The sequence below is a fragment of the Artemia franciscana genome, chromosome 12 (genome assembly GCF_032884065.1).
Source record: "Artemia franciscana chromosome 12, ASM3288406v1, whole genome shotgun sequence".
Lineage (NCBI taxonomy): Eukaryota > Metazoa > Arthropoda > Branchiopoda > Anostraca > Artemiidae > Artemia > Artemia franciscana.
This window is the reverse complement of record NC_088874.1, coordinates 22,062,566-22,087,449: the sequence shown is the minus strand read 5'-3', so window position 1 is coordinate 22,087,449 and position 24,884 is coordinate 22,062,566. Positions and strand designations below refer to the sequence as shown.

The 24,884-nt window shown below is 34.9% G+C and overlaps 1 protein-coding gene across 3 annotated transcripts in view; it reads right to left on the bottom strand.

Moving 5' to 3' along the window:
- Positions 1-24,810, bottom strand: part of LOC136033860 (metabotropic glycine receptor-like) — a 232,924-nt gene extending 208,114 nt beyond the window's left edge. For 2 of the 3 annotated variants that reach the window (XM_065714827.1, XM_065714829.1), the window contains exon 1: positions 5,569-5,627. The gene's annotated coding sequence lies outside the window, so the exon portion shown is untranslated. Of the gene's footprint in view, positions 1-5,568; positions 5,628-24,714 lie in introns of those variants that run through there. The other variant, XM_065714828.1, reaches the window with a different exon arrangement.
- Between the last annotated feature and the right edge of the window lie 74 nt (positions 24,811-24,884).

Sequence of the window (24,884 nt, the reverse complement as noted above, 5' to 3'; positions counted from 1 at the left end):
AAATGAACTCCATCCATTTCAAAGTTTGTATGACCACCCTTTCCAAAAAAAACATATATGCCCCAGGGCATAACTTACAACCCATAGTCCTAGACTCTGGGGGTTGTGTTAGGCCCAATGGCCTTTTTATGTGATCTTTGAGAACAAATGGACATCTCAAAATTTCTATCGGATTCATTTGGGTAATATACGACGTGGGAAGGGGTAGCTGCCGTCTGATCACTTTGGCTCCTGAAAGGGCACTAGAAGTTCTGATTTCCAATATAATGAGCCACCTCCTAAGTTTATATGATCATCATTTCCATAAAAACCTTAAATGCTCTCTGGATACAACTTACACTCCTTGCCCTGAGGGCTATGGGGGGTTGTCATCCTCAAAGATTCAAAAAGATTCAAAGATTGTCATATTTAAAGACGTAATTTCCGGCACTTTCAACTATTTCGATCTAAACAGCTGTTTTATAATTTGGATTAGATGTGTTTGGGGAAATAATTGGCTTGGGGGGAGGGGGCTGATTGCCTTCCAGTCACTTTCGACTATTAAAAAAGGCAATATATATATATATATATATATATATATATATATATATATATATATATATGTTATATATTATATATTTTTGCCCACATCACTCTTCACTCAGGCAGCGCTATTGCGCTGCCTATGATTTTGAATGTTTGCGTGCCAGAAGACCACTTCTGATCAGCTGTATCTTTAATCCTGTATATTTGTATTTTAGTCGGCAAAAGTAGATTTTTTTTTTCTGTATTTCACAACTAATTCAAGGTATTAGTGTGATTAATTGATTGCCTAAATTTGGATTCTAGCTGTCGAAAATAATAAAGTAATAGGCTATCCCTATTTCCTGAGGGAGGAGGTATAAAGTGATACATACAAATATAGTTACTTTTTCTTGCAGGGAAACATGTTTCAACGCACGTTTCCAAGTTCTGAGAAAAAAAAACATTGTGAGCAATTTTGAACAGCAGACACATTTCCTTGCAACGACAAAAAAAGTTTGTTAACTATTGGTAATTTCATGCCAAACCATGTAATTTCTATAACCTCAAACCCATAGATTATTCCTAACTAAATTCTTATGGCGTAATTTCCCAGTTACTCGAAGACTTTTTTCTCCGATAAACATTTTTCTATTACTACTTTGAATCTGTATTCATAAGTCGAGATTTCAATTTAAGAATTTATCCTAAACCGTGCATTTGTAGAACGTTGGGTGAGAAGATTTTTGTTCAAGTCAACATATTTACATGTGCTTTGGAATTAATTTGACTTTTTCAGTACCTCTTGTAGTTTCTTAATTTTGAACAAAGGTGGTAACTAGTTCAGACACAACCTCTTTCTACTTAGAACAAGAACCCATGACGCTAAAATTCAGAAATATTCTATATACTAGGGCAAACTAGGACTCGTTGTTGGACTCGTGAAAAGCAAGACAAATGAAAAAGCGTTCTTGATCTACCTTACTAGGAAAAAATATGAGTTTTTTGTAGATAAAAAGTTAGGTACTCCATAATTCTCCGACATTTTCAAATTGATAGTATAGCCTGTTAGACTCGCACCATTTTTTGGGAGTGCCGCAATCGCTCCCCCGTAAAACGACACTTATCCCTCAGTATAAATTTACTAGATATTTCGGCGCAGTTACCGAAATATCTAGTAAATTTCTTGTGAAATGTATCACTGTCTATTAAAAGGATTTCCCTATTTGAACTTTTTATTCATCGTCAGGGAAAGGCAGTGTGGTCTTCGAATTTATCTACCTTATAATTTCGTATATTAATTTTGGACAAATTGATTCAAAATCATTGATTTTTATAAGGTGATTTCCCTTATTTGGTCATCATATTTATTAAAAATATGATTAATCTTGTGGGCCACAATGATAAACATTGATTAATCTTGTGGGCACAAAGGCATTGATAGAAGAGGGGGCAGTTCCTCTCATGTATAGGATAGACTCTATTTTATTAAGTTCCAGTTTAATTTTTTAGTTTCATGGGAAATTTCTTTTATTTAGTTAATATTAACCACCAGCTAACTTGGTTACAGCTAAAATCTTAATATTAACACCTTCCTACACTCTTTTCTTGTATCAAATGCCCCACAACGTCCTATAAAGACAAATAATCAATTTTTATGAACGCAATTAATTTAAAAACACAGAGTTTTTCGGATGAAATAAAAAACAAGGTTGAAACTTAAAAGGAAAAAAAAAAATAAGACTTTTACGGTTTATGCAACACATTTGTTCAAAAATTGTGTCAAACAAATTGACTTGTGAAATTTTCCTATATCTGTAGAATCTTGAAAAACTAGCACTTAATTGAATACACAAAAACGGTGCAAAAGAAAACAGGAAAAACCTTAAGCGATTTAGAGTTTTTAGTAAAGCGCTAGTTTTTTTTTCAGAATTTTACAAGCATAGGAAAATAGCAGGAGCCAATTTGTTTGAAACAGTTTTTCAAAAATATGTTCTATAAACCGCGGTAAACCACGTAGCAGTACTTTTCGTTTGTTTTATCTTACATGCCCTTTAGTATCATCAGAAACACCTTGTTTTTTAAATTAATTTTTTAAGTTTTAAAAATACTGGTTATTTTTAAAGTTTACCAACAATGAACCTTTGAAAGATTTCGAGCTTTGTCAATTTTAACTTTTCTTGGTTTAAACTCAGGGTTTTAATACTTGTTATATAAATTAGATTAGAAAGAGTCCCTTAAAAATTTCAGACGAGAAAACCTTCTAATATACACTTAGTGAATACGTTCTCAAACACAATGGGTGAACTCTCCACGGTATGGTATCGCATACAGTAGATGTCGGCAGGGTGTCTTGTATGAGGGGGGCACCTAAATATCGTCCCCTAAATATAATAGCCTAAATCATCTAAATATAAGTGACCAGCCAATAAGTGAAACCAATTGCCCCTCCCCACTTCTTAGTAACTCATACTTCTTTGTCCCAGCCTGTTATCTCTATGCACCTCCGTCAAAGTGCAACTCTTATGCGTTTGCCACTAATTTTATATTTTCAAATTATTTTCTATAGCCTTATTCATACCCTGCTATGATAACTCAACTTCACCAAAACGCGAAAAAGAATTAAAATAAATAACAATGTAAAACAAATAATGTAAGATATTCTACCCCTGACATTCTGCCTGTATTTTGGAATAAAGGTAGAACAATCCAAAGTTCCTTCTTTTCGTTTCATTTGAAAAATAACGCTTTATTATTTATTTTAAACGAAATAATAGATACCATTCCTTAATCAGATTCCACTGGCGATTTTTCCTCACTAAACATATTTCTTACAATTTTTTTCAAAATTTGGTTTATTACGGGCCGTGGTTCACTCTTTACTATGTTGTAGCTATCGCTGCCGCCATGAGGAAGCCAGTTTATGTTGCTAACATCAGTCTTGCAACTTCGATTTCATTTGTCAAAACGACAAAACATGTGAAAAATTTCTAGGCATAAACCTGCGAGGCATTGAGGAAGAGCAACCCCCTCATATACGTAATAACTACTATTCGTTTGAAGTTTTATTGTTGCTCCTTACTTCAGTTAAAACAAATTGTTTATATTTTAATTTCTGATCGTTTATTTCATAATGTCACGCTACCTGGCTACACCTCCACGAAAAATTCGCTCCTCCCCACGGATTTAACATCTTCACGCGTAAAATTGAGTCGGCAAAGAGAAAGCAAGACATAAGACGAATTACGTATAGACATTCTGGCACATTCCCCAAGTGTAAAATTTTCCCTAAAAAATTCACTCCCTGGAAACTTCCCTCCGCATGAAAAATTATCCCCTTGTGAAATCCCACAAGCAAAATATTTTCCTCCCATCCAAAAAATGTTTACATACTTCCCAATAACAAATACTATACGTAAACAATGGGTAAATTTTTTAACTTAAAGACCATTCTTTAGGGGCTGAGAGGGGGTCAAATATCTCCAAAGGTATAGCTATTTGGCCTTTCAGATGTGCTGAACCAAATGGCTATCTCAAAATTTTGATCCGACCATTTTGAGATAAAAAGAAGCGTGCGAGGGGGCCTAGTTGTACTTAAATTTGTTATGGTCGGCTAAAAGGGCCACTAGAACTTTTAATCTCCGTTTGAATGAACCCTCTCCCGATATTCTATGACCACTGGGTTGATACGATTACCCCTGGGAAAAAAATAATAAAAAAAATAAATCAACACACATCCGTGATTTTTCTTCTGGCAAAAAAAATACAAAATTCCACACTTTTGCAGATAGGAGCTTGAAACCTCTACGGTATGATTCACTGATACGCTGAATTTCATGGTGGGATTTTCATTAAGATTCTATGACTTTTAGGGGGTGTTCCCCCTTTTCCAAAAATAAGTTAAATTTTCTCAGGCTTGTAACTTTTAAAGGGTCCTAAACTTAACGAAACTTATATATTTGAAATCAGCATAAAAATCTGATTTTTTTAAATATATCTGTTGGTATGATGTAACTATTATTATCAAAATTCCGTTTTTAGAGTTTCGGCCGGGTCGTTCCTTACTTACAGTTTGTTACCACGAACTATTTGATAAAACACAAATATTTCTTGCGTAGTTTCTAAAATGCTGAAACATTTTCCCCTAAAATAGCTTTCCTCCCCTACTTCCTGTGCTGAAAAGGCAACCGGTTGAAAAAGATCTATTTGAAGAATCTTCCTTCCTTTCTAATTCATTTTTGAAAAACGAATTCTTTTGCCATAAATCGTATCAGAGTATGATTGTTTCCATTTTATTTTCAAAAAGTATCATTGGCTAAAACCCTATCACTGTGAATGGTCTTATCCATCTCTTATGTGACGAATCTAATTTATTGTCAACTACCAACGACGAGTAAACCGTGGCAGCTAATTCTACCCTTTCTTAGCATGACATACCTTTTTTAGACACCAATAATACAAAAATTAAAAGGTTACGAAGATCCTTCGTTGCTATCGCGAAAGGTCGTATATGACGTTTTCACACTAATGAGATAATTGCAAGATGAAGGTATTATGACTAATTTAACATGATTAATGTGAAGTATATAGTCCCTACAATCAAGCCTAAGTGTCATGGTAGTCCCGTAGCCAGATAATTTCCCTAAGTAAGTTATCCCTATTACGCCTAAAGGGGGTATATTACGCCTAAAGGGGGTATAAGCCGCTTCAGGCTTATGTGATAATTGTCAAAATCTGTTTGATAAGTTGTTCGCAAAGTGAGAATCCACAGGGCAATGGTTGCTCAATAAAAATCTATTTAACCTGCTTGTTACACATAAAATACAATGTTTTTTCCAAAAATCCTATGAGCCACTACAAAATGCTACAATACCTTGCTACACTTATATTTGACATGATCAAAACCAACGAATATTCTAAACAAAAGATATGAATTCTGGCCCTAGACGAACAGTTTCACTTGAAGAGAGGATTAAATATATGTAAGTCTAACATAAAAGTTGTGACACCACTTTTACGTCCCTATTGACGCACCTATGACTTTAAAAGCTATATCACTCTTTTTACCATTGATTAGAAACGTGACATATTTCATCCGTATCATTTAAAATGTTTTCTGGCAGTTTCTCAAGCACAACTGTTGACACTTTCGAAATAAATTATTTCTTAGAAGTAGAAAACATGGAAACTCCACGTTTCTACAGCATTATTATCTATATTCTTCTTGAGATTTATCTTAGACTAAAGAGATAGCACACGCCCTTCTATTCTATTTTTCAGAATAATTCTGCCATTTAGACAGCTTTTGAAATATCTCAGACCTCGTTTAATTTAGAAAGGAGAAACTTGAGGATTTTTTTTCTCAGCTGAATTTAAATCTAATTCCAGAAAACAAAAAGAGAAAGCCAATTGCTAATTGTCATAAGGACACAAGAATAAGACCTTTCCTAAAGTTCTTCTATCATCTGAATTGAATGCTTGCTCAAAACCTTTAAAACTCAGGACTAAAGGTAGTTGATGGGTCAGACACTACTTAATTATTATCCTAAGGTTGAAAATTTGTTTGACGCATCCTCTGCTCTTACATCCTCTACTCTACGCCTCTATAATTACCACAGTTACTCTTGTTACCTTTCTTATACAGGGTTTTCCCTAAAATCACTAGGCGCTTCCCCTATTTCAAAACTAACTTTCATAACCTTCGCTAGCTTATTTCTAACTTCATGGGCACGATAGTTAAGAAACTCATTTACCACATCATCAACACCTGGGACCTTATTAATTTGTGATTCTTTTAGTACTGTCACTGATTCTTCTCATAAAATAAATATTCCTTTACATCCAAGGTTTCACAAACGTTTTTATTCTGGTCTATATATCTTCCTATAGCTCTATCCTAATGTAGCACATTCTCAAAATGTTTTGTTTATTTCTTTTTAACTCTTTCAGTCCAGATTGATTAGTCCCTCTCAATGTATTAACATTCCAGTACAATATTTTACTATTATGCCGTCTCGCAAGATTTTCCAGATCCATGGCAGTGCGCTCCATGGTCTCCCCTTCACACTTCCTTAATTCATATTGTAATGCTGTCACCACTCTCTTCACATTCCGCTTATTTTCGTATGATCTATCGCTAATTGCATAAGATAATTCTTATACAAGCCCTTTCTCCTCTCTATTAAACATAATTTATTTTCACTAACATTCCTTGTTGCGTTCCTAACTTTCATCCTGCAACTTCACAAATTCAACAAAAATGCCATAGCAAGTGATACATTGGAGAACATAACTTCTCCGGTTTACAACACCCAAGTATGTGGTAAGACCAGTTTCATTCAATCCAAATAAAAAATATATTCATAGAATTAAATCATCAAAACATATATTCCAACTTTATTTTGTTGATAATGTTCAGAAAGGTATTTGAAAATTAGATGCCGGCTGGATTATTCTAGTGATTCAATGAAGTAGGTAATTTATGTAGGTCAATGCTCCAGTTTAGAATAGGCAATCTTTAGAGCCTCAAAGGTCTTACCGCCGGAGTTCTTATGACCATCGTCCTAATTGCTGATACAAAATTTTGGCCATGACAACTTTTCAGTATCTTTGGGTGACCTTGTATCAAACAGTTCGTGGCAACTGTAGTAAGGAGCGACCCGGCTCAATAGTAACCGAGACCCTAAAAAACGGAATTTCGAGTTCGGTTTTTCATTTAAGTTTCATCAAGATTAGTCTTAACCATAAAAAGTTACGAACCTGAGAAAATTTGCCTCATTTTATAAAATAGGGGGAAACACCCCCTAGAAGTCATACAATCTTAACGAAAATCACAACAAAAGGTTGTCAACTTTAAGAAGCCGGTGGCAGTCTCTTTAACTTCCTTTTTTTCAGGTCTGGCTGCGTTCGTCAGATTCAGCGTATCAGAGAATCCTGTTGTAGGGGTTTCAAACTCCTATCTACAAAATGTGGAATTTTGCATTTTTTGCCAGAAGACAGATCACGGATGTGTGTTTATTTGTTTTTTTGTCTTTTTGTTTGTTTTTTTTCCCAGGGGTGATCGTATCGACTCAGTGGTCCTATATTGTCGCAATGGCTCATTCTAACGGAAATTAAAAGTTCTAGGGTGCTGTTTATGTGACCAAAAAAAATTGGAGGGCACCTAGGCCCCCTCCCCTCTCATTTTCCCCAAAATCACCGGATCAAAATTCTGAGATAGCAATTTTATTCACCATAGTGAAAAAAAACCTAATAACTATGTCTTTAGGGACGACTTACTCCCACACAGTCCCCGTGAGAGGGGTTGCAAGTTACAAACTTTGCCCTGTGTTAACGTATAGTAATGGTTATTGGGAAGTGTACAGACGTTTTAAGGGGGATTTCTTTTTTTTTTGGGGGGGGGGGTTAAGTGGAAGGAAATTTCCATTTAGGAATTTGTCATGGGGAACAGAATTTCAATGAAGGGGGCGCAGAATTTCCTAGTGTTATTTAAAAAAACAATAAAAAATAAATATGAAAAGTTTTTCAACTGAAAGTAAGGAGCAGCATTAAAACTTAAAACAAACTGAAATTCTTACGCATATGAGAGGTTTACCTCCTGAAAACGTTCGTAAAAAATAATTAGTTCTAGTTGTCTTTTGAAGTAATCAAAAAATTGTAGGTCAACTAGGCCTCCTCCCTCGCTCCTTTTTTCTCAAAATCTTTCAATTAAAACTAAGAGAAAGCCTTTTACCTAAAAAAAAAATAAACAAATTTCGTTTTTATTATTTATGTGCGGAGAGCCAAGATCAAAACATGCAATAATTCAAAAACGTCCAGAAATTAAATTTAAAATAACAAGTTTTTTTTAACTGAAAGTAAGGAGCGACATTAAAACTTAGAACGAACAGGAATTGCTCCGTATATGAAAGGAGCTTTTCCTCCTCAACGCCCCGCTCTTTTCGCAAAAGTTTTTTACTATTTTAAGAAGTAAATTAAGAGAAAGAGTCAAACTCTAGCGTATAGAGCGTGGCGTTGAGGAGGAAAAGCCCCTTTCATATACGGAGTAAGTTCTGTTCGTTTTAAGATTTAATGTAGCTCCTTACTTTCAGTTTTAATAACTTGTTCTTTTAATTTAATTTTTTTATTAGAATCTGGAATTCAAATTTTTCATCCTCCTCTCCAAATAGCAGAACTTCGGGTCTACACAAAATGTGGGTGACAAATGCAGTAAGTTCAGCTATATCAAAGATAATAAAAACCTTAACTGATAAAAAAAAACTGGTATTTACAATAGTGTCATTAATAGTAGGCTACACGCAGGGGGGGGGGGCTTAACAATTGATTCTATTTATGACAATTTTTTATTAGTTGATAATCTAGATTTTATATTGAATTTTTTAAAATCAACAAATAGTTTCAATTTTGGTACACACCCAAAAGAAAAAGCACCATCATATTAGCATATAATAAAATTGAGCTGAGTCCAACTGAATGGCATTTAAGGAATATCCACCATAAAGTGTTATTTTCTTTTGAATGTAATTACACATGCTCACTTTTTCTTCATTTGAATTTTGCATTAGAAGACTATTTGCTTTGTGTGCTGGCTTCTTAGTTTTTGCAAGTCTTCGAAAAAGCAATGAAAAATTTACACTTTGATTGTGTTTTCAATCCAAAATATTAAGAAAGTGTTTTTTTTCTGTAGCAGACTAGTAGAGAGTTGAATTTTAAACATGAGTGGCAGCTTTGTTGAGGTTTTAGCGCCACTCGGTGCAAAAATTAAAAAAAAGGCTTATTCTAGCTGAAGAATGGGGCAGCATGAGCGGCTTTAGCTCTCTAGATTCAGCGTCCCCTCCAATTTCCTAGTAAACATTGCTAAACGAAGCGGTCGACCTTTGAACTTGTGACTAAATTAGAAATGTAATTTTGTTCAAGGATAAATAATCTCTCCAAACTATGTTATTGAACTTCCGTAACTTCTCAATTAGACAAGATAACTTCTGGAAATAGAGAATACCACTAGCTGTATATAAATACAACTGGGAATAGAAAACCGATAGAACAGCTCTGTTGCACATTTCTAAATAGGGAATAGGGTTTAAACAAATTGCTTAAACTCGTGGGGTTGAAGAGTTTGCTTAATTTTAGGAATTTTAATTACTGGTCACTGGTCTAATATACGGAGTTATTTTAAAATGTGTAATACTAATAAGGAGTACACAATTCATCAGAGGAGGGTAGGGGCATTAAAATTGCTGTCGTATGGGGATAGGTCAAAGTTTGACAGAAACTACAACCAAAGAGCAAGATTTTCTGTCTTTGTTTTTCAAATAAGGTAATGCAGACAATGTAAGATTATTAATTTTCAAGTTTTGCTTGGATTGAAGATCGGTGATTTGTTTCTGAAGTTTTTTTTCTTCTTTGCGTAGTTTTGCCGCATCCTTTTACCATGCAGAGAATGTAAGTTTATTTATTTTCAAGTTTTGCTCGGACTGAAGATCGGTGATTTAAATGTTTCTGTTTTTTTTTTCTTCTCAGGGTAGTTTTGCAGCAATATTTTACCATCAGTAGCGTCAATTCTTAAAAATCTAGAGGGGAAGTAAAATGTATTCCTCTGAAATTTATGGGGGCAAAGTTGACATTTTTATCTATTTTTTATTCTTTAATGAAAACACTAAAAAGACATTTTTCAATGATAACACCCCAAGAAATATTTATGAGGGGGAGATCTTGTCATATTATTTTGTAAAGTATAAAAGAATCTGAATTTACCCCTAGTGCTGTTTTTGCATTGCTCTACTCATGTTTTCACCATATACCAAGGTAAGGCCTATAAAAAGCAAGGACTGAGAAATTCCCAGTTTCGTTCTTTTTCTAATTTAATTAAATAAAAATAAGTTTCTTCAACTAAAAGTAAGGAGCAACATCAAAACTTATGGTCAACAGAAACTATTACGTGTATGAGAGGGATTGCCCCCTCCTCAATACCTTGCTCTTCGTCGCTAAAGTGTTTTAGTATTTCCAAAAAGGTTCTTAACGTTCTAATTAAATTGCACGTGTGTTTCTGGAGTCTTTCTTAAGGAATTGGGAGGGGGGAAATAAATTATAGCGTAAAAAGTGAGGTATTGAGGAGGAGGCAGCCTCCTCACATTCGTAATTATTTCTGTTCATTTTAAGTTTTGATATTTTCCCTTGCATTCAATTGAAAAAACTTGCTTTTAATTTCTTTTTTGATCATTTTTTGAAAAAATACTAAGAATTCGGGCTCCCTCTCCAGGGAGAATCCCTTCCCTCCATGCGAAATCGCTCCATGGATAGTTCCTCCCAGGTAAAATAATCCCCATCCCGGCAAGAAAGTTGCCCCTACGCAATTCCATTCTTGCTGAAAACTCCTCCCGAAAATCTCTTAGAGATTTGCGTAATGTCTTCACATAATTTTCACTGGTGCCACACTTTACTTGGGGCCAATACTTTGAATAATATGTGCCTTCCTACTAATATTTCTTTATGTTCGTTTGCGATCCTATCACCTTCATATAGCCTGAATTCTATTATATTCTTGTCTATCAGTATACTTGTAGTTCCAATAATTTTAACTGGTCCTACACTGTAATTTGTGCCAATACTTTAGATAATATATCCCTTCCCACTAATTTTTCTTTATGTTTGTTTGCAATCCTATCATTATCATGTAGCTTGATTTCTCTATTGTTTTTGTCATGTCACCCCTGTTGCAGCTCACACAACTTTGACTCATCCTATACTATATTTTGGGCCAATACTATGAAGAATATGTGTCATCCCAGTGATATTTCTTTATGTTTGTTTGTGATTCTATCACCTTCATGTAGCCTGATTTCTATCATATTTTCTTATGTCTTCACAATTGTAGCTCATTTAATCTTAACTGGTCCCACATTATACTTTGAGCCAATACTTTTAACAATAGGTCCCATTCCATTGATATCTATTTATATTTGTTTGTGGTCCTGTCACCTTCAAGTAGACTGATTTCTATCATATTTTTGTCATATCAGCCTACTTCCAGCTCACATAATTTTACTGGTCCTGTATTATTAATTGGGCCAAAGCTTTGGATAACATGTGCCATTCTACTTATATCTCTTTATGTTTTTTTGGGATCATGTCACCTTCATATAGCCGGATTTCTCTCATATGTTTGTCAAGCCAGCACACTTGCAGCTCACATAATTTTGACTGGTGCCACATTATACTTTGACCCAATACTTTGAATAATCTCAACCATCCAACTGATATTTCTTTATGTTTGTTCGAGGTCATATCACCTTCATGTAGCCTGATTTCTCTCACATGTTTCTCATGCCAGTGCACTTGCAGCTCACATAGTTTATACTGGTGCCACATTTTCTTTTGGCCCAATACTTAGAATAATCTCTGCCATCCCACTAATATTTTTTTGTGTTTATTTGTGATTCCATCACCTTCAAGTTTGCTGTAAATACAGGACACTAAATTGACAGATTTGGATTTATTTTGTTACAATATAATAAACGGCTTCTGTAGGAATTTACTTGTGATGCTACAATTTTTCCCATATTATTGTTTACTGTCTTTAAAAGATTTGGAATAGTGGCACATTATAATTTGGGCCAGTACTTTGAATGATATGTACCTTCCAACTGATATTTCTATATGTTTGTTACGGATCCTATCAAATTCATGTAGCTTCATTTCTATTATAGTTTTGTCATTTGAAAATGTTTGAGAATGTGAGTTCACTTACCTTGTTGAATATTTCTCTATCAAAAATCCATATGTTGAGGACCCTTCTGCAGAAAGTGGAAGGTCTAATGTAGTGTTGTATCACCTTGCACTTTCTTCCTGTACTTATTATAATTTTGATTGATATTCTACATAAATTGTACCATTAATGTCTACTAAGGAATCCTTCGATGCTTTTTCTCTGAACATTAAGGGACTAAAATCTAAATGGGATAGTCTATCTGTTCTATTAGGTGATTCTCAGCTGTGCCCTTACCATGTAATTTGACTGTTTGAGATATAGTTGAGGGATGTAGAGGAAACTTTTATTGACTCTCTACAAGGATACAAAGCAATGCATCTACCTAGAAAGGTTACAAAATGTTCTGGTGGTATTACTATGTTTGTTCTAAGTCATCTGAAATACGTGAGAAGACCAGACCTTGGGTGTTTTTTCTTTTCAAAAGTTACAAATAGTCGTGCCATTTACTCTTTTAGATGCTGATATAGATAGTTAGATGCTGATTATTAGATGCTGATATAGAATGTAAGTTTGTTGGTTTGTTTTATAAGCCCCCTCCTTACCCTTCAGATTTTTTCTCTTCGTCCCTTGATCATTATCTCGCCCAATTGATAAAACTTCTGCTAAAGAAATATGTCTTTTGGGTGATTTTAATATTAACTTGCTCTAGCCTGGAGGAGATAAGGGATTACATTTGTTTTTTGAGACTCTAACATCTAATGGTCTAATTCCCTCTGGAACTAAAAACTCTATTACAACTACTCGAGCTTATTTTAAAACTAAGATTTCTATTTCAGCAGAGAGCTTTTCTTGTGTAATTGGGACAGTATTTTGGAGGCGAAGGATGTGGATTGTGTACCTCGAAGATTTAAAGGTCGGCTTAAGTATTTGATGAATAAACATTTCCGGTGGCGGAACCTATTAAAAAATTACAGCCGAAGGTCCCATGGCTGACTACGGGACTTGTGCAGTGCACTTTAAATAAAGCGAAAATGTATGATCAAGCTTCAGGGAGTGATTGCCCATCCAATATTGAGAGTTATAAGCGTAATAAGAATCACCTCACTACTCTCATTCGTGCATCTAAGAAACGCCATTTTCTTTCCAGGATTGATGAATGTCACAGAAACCTTAAAAAGGTCTGGTCTGCCATCAACAAGGCCATCTACCGAAGGCGGAATGGATAAAAACTCCCACCTTTCTTCCGTTCTGGCCAGTACGAGTTCTTAACAGAAAAATCTGTTAATAGATTCAATAGGTTCTTTATAGAATTACCTGTTTCCCCAGTTTCACCTGAGCCAGAGGCTGGTTCACCATCTGTTGTGGAATCTTAATTAATAATTCCTTGTTCTCCAGGAGAAATTAATAGGGTAATTTCTAGTTTTTAAAAATTCCAGGAGTGAAGATGCAAGTGAATTGTATAGCTTTGTTTGGAAACAAGCTGCTTCGACAATATCTCTGCCACTGTCACATTTTCAACCTATCATTCTCTTCTGGCTGTATTCCAGAAACTTATAAAATTGCAAGAGTCATGCTTCTCCACAAAAAGGATGACCCATCTCAGATATCAAATTATAGGCCAATTTCTCTAGTACCGGTCTTCTCGAAAACTCTTGAATAGTTGGTGTATAACAGACTTGCTCATTTTTTTCTCAGGAAGTTAAGGGTGAAAATGGCAGCCCCATGTTATCTGGCTCTCAGTTTGACTTCAGAACTGGATTCTCCACGGAGTACGCTCTAATTGACGTAACTGAGTTTATAAGATGGAACCTTAATATTGGACTTAAGGTAATTCGTATTTCTTGGATTTTTCTAAAGTTTTTGACATGGTCAAGCATCCATTATTGTTGCGGAAAGTAGAAAGGTATGGAATAAAAAGAGTTTCGCTCCGGCGGTTTGAATAATATTTTTCAGACGTTATCAGTATGTAGAGATCGATGGCAACAAATCGCACTATTTGCCTGTAAAAAGTGGAGCTCCCCAGAGGTAGATTCTGGATCCGCTACTGTTTCTTCTCTAAATCAACGACCTCGTAAAAAAAACTGGTATGTCAGAGACAGTGCAATTCGTGATCTTTGCCGATGACACAGACATGTTTGTTTGCGCTGAAAATGAGGCAAGTGTAACTTTATTAGTATAGACGGCTACCCATTAAGTTTATTCGTCGTGCCTCACAAACAGAATGGTTGTTAACGCTTCTAAAAGTGGTACAGTAATCCTTACAGTGGGCCATCACTCCCCTGGTTATTTTTTTTTTTCGTATATTAAATTTGTATTTTGATAATATCCTCATTCTGGAAACTCAGAAAAATAAAATTTTGGGTGTGTTTTTGGATTCTAACCTTTCTTATGAGCCTCATTTTTCCTATCTTCAGGGTATTCTTTCTCGTCAGGCTGGTGTCCTGCATGTCTACCCACTGAGATGATGGTGTCGCTATAGTATGTGTTTTTCAATTCATGACTTTCTTATTGCTGTTCTGTTTGGGGTGTGGCATGCTCTTCACTACTAACTCCTATAAGACACCTCCAAAATAAAGCTGTGACAGCTAGGTTTGGACTCCCCCCAAAATACCCCTCTGTTAATTTATATAATGATACTGTAATTAAAAATTTAATTTCCTGGTAAAAAAGAGATGTCTCTTTCTAGCTTATAAATTTTTATATTTGTCCCTTTTTACCGGCCTATGTAGTTTCTTCAAAATAGCTCCATCTTAAAATATTTCCCTTTCCCTTCGTAAGTCATATCTATCCATTGAACTTCCAATGTTTCGAATTTTTTTTCCCAGCGTTCCCGGTTTATCTAGCTACTAAGCTATGGAACTCTCTTCCGTCCCATAGTTCCTGTGAGAGGTTTTTTCCGATATTATTTAACTCTGCTTGTGGGTTTCTTGGACTGTAGTGAGATTTATATATTTTCGTATTTTCTCTTATTTTATCTATTAATTGTTTTATTATATTATTAGCATTTTATTATTATTTTTTTAATCTTTGTCAATAAGTTTTGTCACTTTTTGTTATGTATTGATGTATAGCCTTGTTTCAAATTAGTTTTTTTCCATGTTTGAAATTGTTGCTGCATTGATTAGTCACCCTATGAGCTTAGCTGTCAATATCTGATATATTTGTTTTATTTTTCTTCTTCTCTCTCAGTTTTTGTTCTTTATTATTGTTCATAGTACTAATAAAAGTGAAAAATAAAAACAACTATAAAAGAGGGCACTAGCCCTTTCAATTTCCAATCGAACAAGCTCTTTTCGAAGTTTCTACAACAATTCATTCGATACAAAGTGCCCTAGTCCAAAATGAATAAATAATACATTCTGCCCAAATCGCTCTTTACTTAGTTAAAGCTAATGCGCTACCAATGATAGGCTAGCCTAGCTGGCTATGCAAGATTTTTTCCCCGATTTTGTTTTTGAAATTTATCTCACTAACATTTTCCTGGACCATGTTAGCAAAAACTTTTGCTTCCACAAGCTAACAAAAGATATTTTCCAACAGCTTTAATGACTAGCTAAAACAAGAGCTAAGAGCTCATATGGCACTTGTGACGAGGCAAGAAGAGCTAAGAGCCAAGAGCTCATATGGTATGAGCTCTAACAAAATTCTAAGAATCAATAGATTGATTTAAAAGGAAAATCAGAGGCCTAATGTCGGTCAGGATTTAAAATAAGAGCTCTGAGTCACTATGTCTTTCTAAATATCAAAATTCACTGAGATCCGATTACCCACTCGTAAGTTACAAATACCTAATTTTTTCTAATATTTCCTCTCCCTTTAGCCCCCCAGATAGTCAAATCTGGGAAAACGACTCTATCAAGTCAATTTGTGCAGCTCCCTGACACGCCTACCAATTTTCATCGTCCTAGCACGTCCAGAAGCACAAAACTCGTCAAATCACTGAATCCCTCCCCCCAACTCCCCCAAAGAGAGCGAATCCAGTACGGTTACGTCAATCACGTATCAAGGACATTTGCTTATTCTATCCACCAAGCCTCATCCCGATTCCTCCACTCCAAGTGTTTTCCAAGATTTACCCCTCCAACTCCCCCCAATGTCAAAAGATCTGGTCGGGATGTAAAATAAGAGCTCTGAGACATGAACTCCTTCTAAATATCAAATTTCAAAAAGATCCGATCACCTATTCGTAAGATAAAAATACCCCAGTTTTCACGTTTTCCAAGACTTCCGGTTTCTCCCTCCAACTCCCACCAATGTCATAGGATCTAGTCGGAATTTAAAATTAGAGCTTTAAAGCACAAGATTCTTCTAAATATCAAATTTCATTAAGATCTGGTCACCCTATCGTAAGTTACAAATACCTCAATTTTCAAAATTACCCCCCCCCCCCCAACTCCACCAAAGAGAGCATATATGGTCCGATTATGTCAGTCAGGTATCTTAGACAAGTTTTTATTCTTCCCATCCAGTTTCATCCTGATCTCTCCGCTTTAAGTATTTTCTAAGATTTCCGGTCCCCCCAACTCCCCCCTCCCCTCAATGACGCTGGATCCGGTTGAGATTTAAAATAAGAGATCTGAGTTACGAGGTCCTTCTAAATATGAAGGTTCATGAAGATCTGATTACTCCTTCGTAAGTTAAAAATACGTCATTTTTCTAATTTTTCAGAATTAAACCCCCCCCCCAATAGAGCGGATCCATTCCAATTATGTCAATCACGTATCTAAGACTTCTGCTTATTTTCCCCATCAAGTTTCATCCCGGTCCCTTCACTCTAGGTGTTTTCCATGATCTTAGGTTTCCCCCTCCCACCCCCTCCCGAATTTCACCAGATCCGGTCGGACTTTAAAATAAGAGCTCTGAGACACGATATCCTTCTAAATATTAAATTTCATTGAGATCCAATCCCCCATTCGTAAGTTAAAAATACCCCATTTTTCTAATTTTTCAGAGTTAACCTCCCCCCCCCCAACTACCCCAAAGAGAGCGGATCCATTCCAGTTATGTCAATCATGTATCTAGGACTAGTGCTTATTTTTCCCACCAAGTTTCATCCTGATCCCTCCACTCTAAGTGTTTTCCAAGATTTTAGGTTTCCCCCTCCCAACTCCCCCAATGTCACCAGATCCAGTTGGGATTTAAAATAACAGCTCTGAGGCACGATATCCTTCCAAACATCAAATTTCATCAAAATCTGATCAACCGTTCGTAAGTTAAAAATACTTCAATTTTTCTATTTTTCCGAATTAACGCCCCCCCTCCCCAGATGGTCAAATCAGGAAAACAACTATGTCTAATTTAATCTGGTCCGGTCCCTGATACGCCTTCCAAATTTCATCGTCCTAGCTTACCTGGAAGTGCCTAAGGTAGCAAAATCGGGACCGACAGACAGACAGACCAACAGAATTTGCGATTGCTATATGTCACTTGGTTAATACCAAGTGCCGTAAAAAAAGGACGGCAGAAAAAAACTAACCCCGTGTTCTTTTACTTGTCCAATGGGATTTCCACTTATCAGAGTTTAACCCTAAAAGATAACAACAAACACTTATCTGGCCACGGCTCCTTTGAAACTGCACAAATGACTACGAGAGTAGCAACATTTTTCACATGTAAAATAGCCTATATTATTGCTTTAATGCTATGTGAAGTTCTGACAAGGAAGAGGCTGGGGCTTCGGGCCTGTTTCTAATTTTACAGGCAAATACACCTTCAGCAATTATTTCAGAGCTGGGTAGCCTAATACAGTTTGTGTGGCCAGAAGTTTAATTATAAGATTGAAAATTGTGGTTGTCATTTGCCTTTTTTTAGTCATTCCATTCAAGATGCTTCGGATATTTTTTATTGTGATAAATTGTCTTAATACTCTGAAAAGGGAAGAATATTTCAATTGCATAGGATTGGAAGATTTCAGTAGGCTAATTAATTTAAAGACCTAAATTAGCCAGGGAAGTGTTTTTTTTTTTTCACTAAAAAATCGCCACCTTCTTTGAACTCCAATTATATAGCCCTGTTTTTGGCCCCCTTGAGCCAGTATCCAGTTCCTGATTGTCATTTACACTAAATTTCACTTTTTCTGTTACTCATTTCTTGTCAATATTACTAAGGGGTCATAGTTAAGCACTAGAGAAATCATTGTTAAATAACATGTGCTTATGTAAATATAGCTTTTTGCTACTTATTCTTCTCTGGTTATATAATGCTTGATGTAGAAGATGCTATAGAAGAAAACCTGTTAAAAGAAGATGATTCTTCGTAATTTACGTAATAATTATAGCTAACACATTCTACATGCAGTCCTGCTCTACTTTAGCCACAACCCTCCTAATATGGAAATCTATAGCTGAAATTACATATGTTCTATTGATTCTGCCAATCTATCCCTCAACCCTAGTACCTGTTAATTGAAGCAACTGTGGCAAAACAAGTAAAAGGTGTTAGAAAACATTGGAAATATATAGTTTGGGCTATATATTTGCAAATTAGGCATGTTAGGGTAAATTTTTTGTTGTTTATATTTTGACTTACAAATAAAGTGAATATACCAATTGATGCCTTTTTGTATGTTCTTTACAAATATAATAATTGCTTATATTGCTAGTTCAAGTTTAAGCACTTTTTGACCTTACTTAACCTAAAAAATTTTTGCAGTGAAAAACATACATTATTTTGTCAAAAATGACCAAAAACACATACTTTAATTGAAAATTTGGCATCTAAGAAGAAGAAAAACAGCATAATATTGTATAATTTATTAATCCAACTTAATTGTGGAAAATCAGTGCTCATAGATTATACAACATTTAAAAAATGTATTAATAATGAAACAGTAAGTTTGATACCAATGTTTTAAGCTTTTTTTATACCCAAAAACTATTTGGGTATATTTTGGTCATTTTCAAGAGCTCAAAAACTTGCAATTGAAGCACTTATTATGTTTGTAAAGAACATAAAAAAGGCATCAAGGGGTATGTTCACTTTATTTGTAAATCAAAAATATGAACAACAAAAAATTTACCAATTATTAATATAGCTGCATGATTTTCCCTTGGGTATGTAGGCTAAGTGCAAGGTCACTTATACCTGATCCTGTCCCTACTGTTTTTACTTGGTTGAAAAAAAAAAATCCAAAGAAAGTTCCCATTGAAAAGGAAAGAGACCAAATGTGAGATTGAATTTGTCATACCTTGGAGGTTTGACTCTTCAGTCTGTTTAAAGAAAACAGATTCATAATTGAAGCTTTGTTCACTTCAATCTTAGGGATGACCTATATTTGTTACACTTCATTAAATGGTTGTAAAGGGATATTTTTATTTATTTGTCTTGTTTGTTTTCTACATGGTTTTTTTAATCTTTAAATTGATATACATTTCTTACAAATTAACTAGTCATACCACAATTCCATTTGCAAGTTTTGACCTACTTTGTAACCCTGGTCTCAAAATTGCATATAAATTTATTGAAGCTAGAAAACATAGAACTCCTCTCTGTTTAAAAGAAAATGAATGGACAAAAGTAGGTTTTGATACGCTAAAGTCCTAGGGCCATGGTAATTAAAACAAAACAATGAAGATTAACTTTAAAATGCTTAATAATATATATAATTAAATTACATATATATACATATATATATATATATATATATATATATATATATATATATATATATATATATATATATATATATATATATATATATCAAAATAAATATAAATATATATCAAAATAAATATCAAAAGAATTATCTAGGAATACTTAAAGAAATTTTTAACTAATTTCGGAGGTTCGAGAAATGTTGTCACAGCACCATTTATTTTGAATTGTGTTTCTAATTGAGCCGATTTTCTAAAAAATTAGCCACATGGTAAAGATGAATTCTATAATTGTTTAGTTCATTCAGGTTTTTTGCAATGTGTTAATATTTGTGATTTGGTAAAGTTTATAATATTTAGTTTACCTATTGTTGCTAAAAGGAGGGATATATTAACAGGATAAGCTTGTTTTTGGTTTTACTTGGTTGTTTTACATTTGCTGTTTTTTTTTCATATGCATCTATTTTGGGGGTGATACCTGACGCGGGGATGCCATGGATATTCTGTGGTAGCCACAACACTGTGCTGGGTAGAGAATTTAGAGTGGCGAAACCCTATATAGGCCAGTGTATTCTCCTGATGAGCCCTTATGTTGGGTGTTGCCTTTGAATTATTTGTCTATATTATTTTTTCTATTGTTTGGTAAATGACGACTTATACTTATTGACGACATGACTGCCTGTCCATGGATTATTCTTTATGGTTGATTGTGTGTGGCTATGCTGTTTGACCTATGTGATTATATGGATGAGTAGGGTTAAGGCCTCATTCAAGTGCTGGTCTATATTAATCACTAATTTAGGAAAACAGTCTTCGTTTTCTCCTTCTGTCTCCTTTTTTTTTTTTTTTTTTTTGTGTTTGTGCTGTAGCATTGGTGATTTCTCTTTTCATTATATATATATATATATATATATATATATATATATATATATATATATATATATATATATATACATAATATATAATTAAGTTACATAAATATAACATTCACAAAGAAAAACCATTAACAAAATTTTACTTTTGTGCTCAGTTGCCAACCTGAGCAATTGCCCTAAATTTTCAAACCTTGCAGAACATTCACTAGCCACCTCTTATGGCCTACACTCTTGTCTGTACATCAACAATTCATTGAAAAGGAAAGACCACCTTACTGGCATTTCTTCCTTTGTACTTATATTTAATGGGTTTAAAAGAAAGCTTCTATGGCTAAGTCAGAAGCCCGGTAAAGGACCAGGTGGTCCTTTAGCCAGGAAGTGCAATAGGAAGCTAGGGGCCAGTCATCCTATGCTTTTGCATGCCCTTCCTGCTTACTGACTCCAGATTTCTCTAGGTATCCTGTTAAGTTTGTGCCAATTCTGGCAACCAAATAAACTGCTAATGCCAGGAATTAAACCTTTGCCCTTTGGATAAAGGATTCTCAACCTTGAGTGCCAGCCACTTAGGAAGGAACACAAATATCACCAGAGAACAAAAATTATTTGGAAAAAGAAAATATTGAAAAAAAAAAAAAAAAACTCAAGTCATAGTTGCTCCCATTTTTCACTGCTGTCCTATAAACAATATGTATTTTATTTAGACAAATAAATTTTAAGACAGGTATCAACAAAACTCCATCAGGGATTGTATTTACTTAAGATACAATCAGTATTATGAATGCTTAGTTTTGTGATATTCTAGTCTTGAAATAATAAAAAAAGAGAAATTATATGCTCTATTTTTTTTCCGCCAGCCCATTTGAGAAAAATCATTTGTGACAACAATATATCCATGGTTGGCTCAGAATCTCTCTAAAATGCTTTAAACAGAAGGAATTTTAAAAACAATGATACTGATCAGCAAGAAGAATATTAACATAACTCTCTAAACTTGGCACTTTTTAAGACAATTTTTAGCAAAGCAAACGCAAAACTTTAATGGTGTCCTGTGTCATCTAAAAACAAAAAACATTAAAATATGTGTTTTGTCAGATGTGTTTTGATATAAGATGCCTCAAAGACTTTTAGTTGAATCTATGAAAAGAAGGGCCAGGTATTCCTTTACATTTTATACCACATGTAAAAAGAAAAACAGTTCAGATTTTTTCACAAAAGAAGAAGCTTGATGTAAAAAAAATAAATGTATTTTCAACAGAAAGCAACTGACATCAATGAAATCAAATAAAACAAAAATTCATAGAGAATAAATAATATAATTACCTTAAATTGCAGCTTGGAGCAATAAAAGGATTTTTCCTTGTAGAAACTCCAGAGTTGATAACAAATGACACATAGTTGAATACATACACTTGACTAGTGGTTTGATGTTGCTGATTCTGATTCGAGGGCTTCCCAGTTATACTTCCATTCTTTTTTTGACCATTCGTTGTCAAGATGGTTCTTAAAGCTGTCTGTGGTTTGGGCAGCAATGGTATCTGGCAGTAATTTGTTCCAGAGGTTAGCAAGAAAATGGGCACGTTGCCACTTTGAGGAGAAATGCCTGGATAACTTCAAATTATGTCCCCTTGTACGAGAATCCTGAGACGCCAGAGGAAGAAGACCAGGAACTGCCTTTGTATTAATAAGTTTATGAACCAGAATGGCATCACCCTGTCTTCTTCTATAAACCAGAGTTGGGAGTTTCAGCTTGCAGAGCCTTGTAGGGTAAGGGAGCTCATGCAGTCCACTCACCATCTTAGTAGCTCTTCTCTGGACATTTTCAAGAATTTTAGCATCTTTTTTGAAAAAGGGGGATGCAAGGACCATGCCTGTCTCAAGCCTTGGCCAAACAAGTCCTTTATACAAAAGGCTCAGAATTTTAGGAGAACAGGAGGAAATTGTTCTTTTTATGAGCCCTAGTGATGAGCTAGCTGATGCTGCTGCCTTCTTTGCATGAGTGCTAAATTTAAGATCATTGTCAACAATTACTCCTAGGTCACATTCCTCCAATACTGGAGAAAGGAGCTGACCATAAAGAGAATAAGTTGTATTGATATTCTTGTGCCCAAAGTGTAAAACATGACATTTTGACACACTGAAAGTGAGTAGCCAAGATTTTGCCCACATGCTAAGGAGATCAAGGTCATTTTGAAGTTGGGAAGTATCTTCAAGAGTGCTAGCTGGACCAATTACCTGGGAATCATCAGCTTATAATGTTGTCCTGCTTTTAAGCGCTAGAGGAGCATCATTTATGAAAATATTGAACATGGTAGGGCCAAGAACACTACCCTGTAGAACCCTACTGATAACATTCTGAGAGGAGGATAGAATAGGATTGCCATCTGCATCAAACAATCTTACATGCTGAACATGATTCCTCAAGAAATCCAGAATCCATTTAAGAATTTTTTCCTCCAAACCAATAGATTGTAGCTTAAGCTCAAGTCTCCTATGACAAACTTTGTTGAATGCTTTTGAAATATCAAGGAGGATCATGTCAACAGGGATTCCCAACTCCAGTAGTTCTGTAATATAGTCATATGACTCAAGCATATTAGTGTCAACTGATCTGTTGCTGTGGAAACCATGTTGAGAGCTGTTAAGAAGATGATTTGGATCAAGATGCTCAATAACTGCTTTGTTGACAATACATTCAAGAAGCTTAACAACAACAGAGGTAATACTAATAGGCCAGTAATTTTCCACAGAATCTTTCCTTCCCTTTTTGTGAATGGGTGTAATATATGCCACTTTCTACTCAGCAGGAAGCTTTGAGTTATCAAGAGATAGTCTAATGAATTTTGAGAGTGGGTATACTATTTCTGTTCTGCACTCATGCAAGAGACAGGGGTGGAGGCCATCTGGCCCTGCAGATTTATTTACATCCAACAAAGCTAGCTGTTTCATAACAGACTCCTCAGTCAGCTCAAGAGGTGGCATTGGGTGAGTAACAATATATGAGGGGGGAGCCGGGAGCTTACTAGCAGTTTCTGATGTAAAAGCTGATGCAAATTGGTTATTTAGGATCTTGGCTTTAACAGCTGGGTCTGAAACTGTCTGACCATGATGAATCAAATCAGGGACAGAGTGCCTATTTCAACATTTAACAGAAGCATACTGCCAAAACAGCTTGGGATTATTTTTTATATTTTCAGCTAACCTTTCTTCATGTCTCTTCTTCAGTTGTTTGATGGAAATGGTGGCCTCATTCCATGCCTTTTGATACTTCTGATAGTTTGCATCTGTTTTCTTTTTTTGTAGTGTTTCCAGGTTTGATTCTTCCTATTGAGTAGTTTGCTAGTTAGACAAGTCAAGAAGGGTAGTGTTTTTGCCTGTCTCCTACAAAATGTTCTAGTGTGAGCTTTTTCATAAGCCATATATTTAACCTATAATGAGGTGGCATAAAAGACTATTTCTATAATTAGAAAAAACCAGTGTTGGCTTAAATGTTCTGCTCAATCAACAGGAATTGTCTTTTCAGAAATAAGGCCAGAGGAAAAGAAACTGATAACAAAAAAAGGCACCCAAAAATTTCAGGACCCTCTAGAGGGAAAAGAAGTAGAAGTAGGTACTTCAAAATACCTTCCTGAGACATACTTTACCCTGTAGACACAATCCTGAAAGTTTCATTTTCCTAGCCTAACCTCTTTTAAAGATAGCCAAAAGTAGCTAAATTTAAAATTTTACCCCTACTTTACCTTAAAAATCCAGTTTAAATAGCAATCTCAACAAATATAGACTATATAAAAGGCTATAGGTATTGGCCTAATTATTCTAATTTTTTTCAACTAAAAATTATAGGATGGTTTAGAAACTAGGCCTGTTTGATATAGTAATATTTGACTAACTCACCAATGTGATAGCTGCCTTCCTAAGAACCAACCTTTTTAATAACCAAAAAACTTTTCTTCTGACTCCTTATGAAGCTTAGCCTATGCAAGATGGGCCTAGAACACCAAAAACCCTTTGGATCCTAAGGAATATGCATAAGATTACTTACAGGTCACTGAAAAGCTAAGATTATTTCCACTATTTACAGTTTCCTTGTCTTTTTTCTAGACTTAACGATTTCACATGTTTATCCATTTAAAAAAATATGTTACAATGACGTCTCTTGTGCTCATAATCTTTTTTTCGGGGTCAGAAAACGCAACCCCACGGACAAGTAAT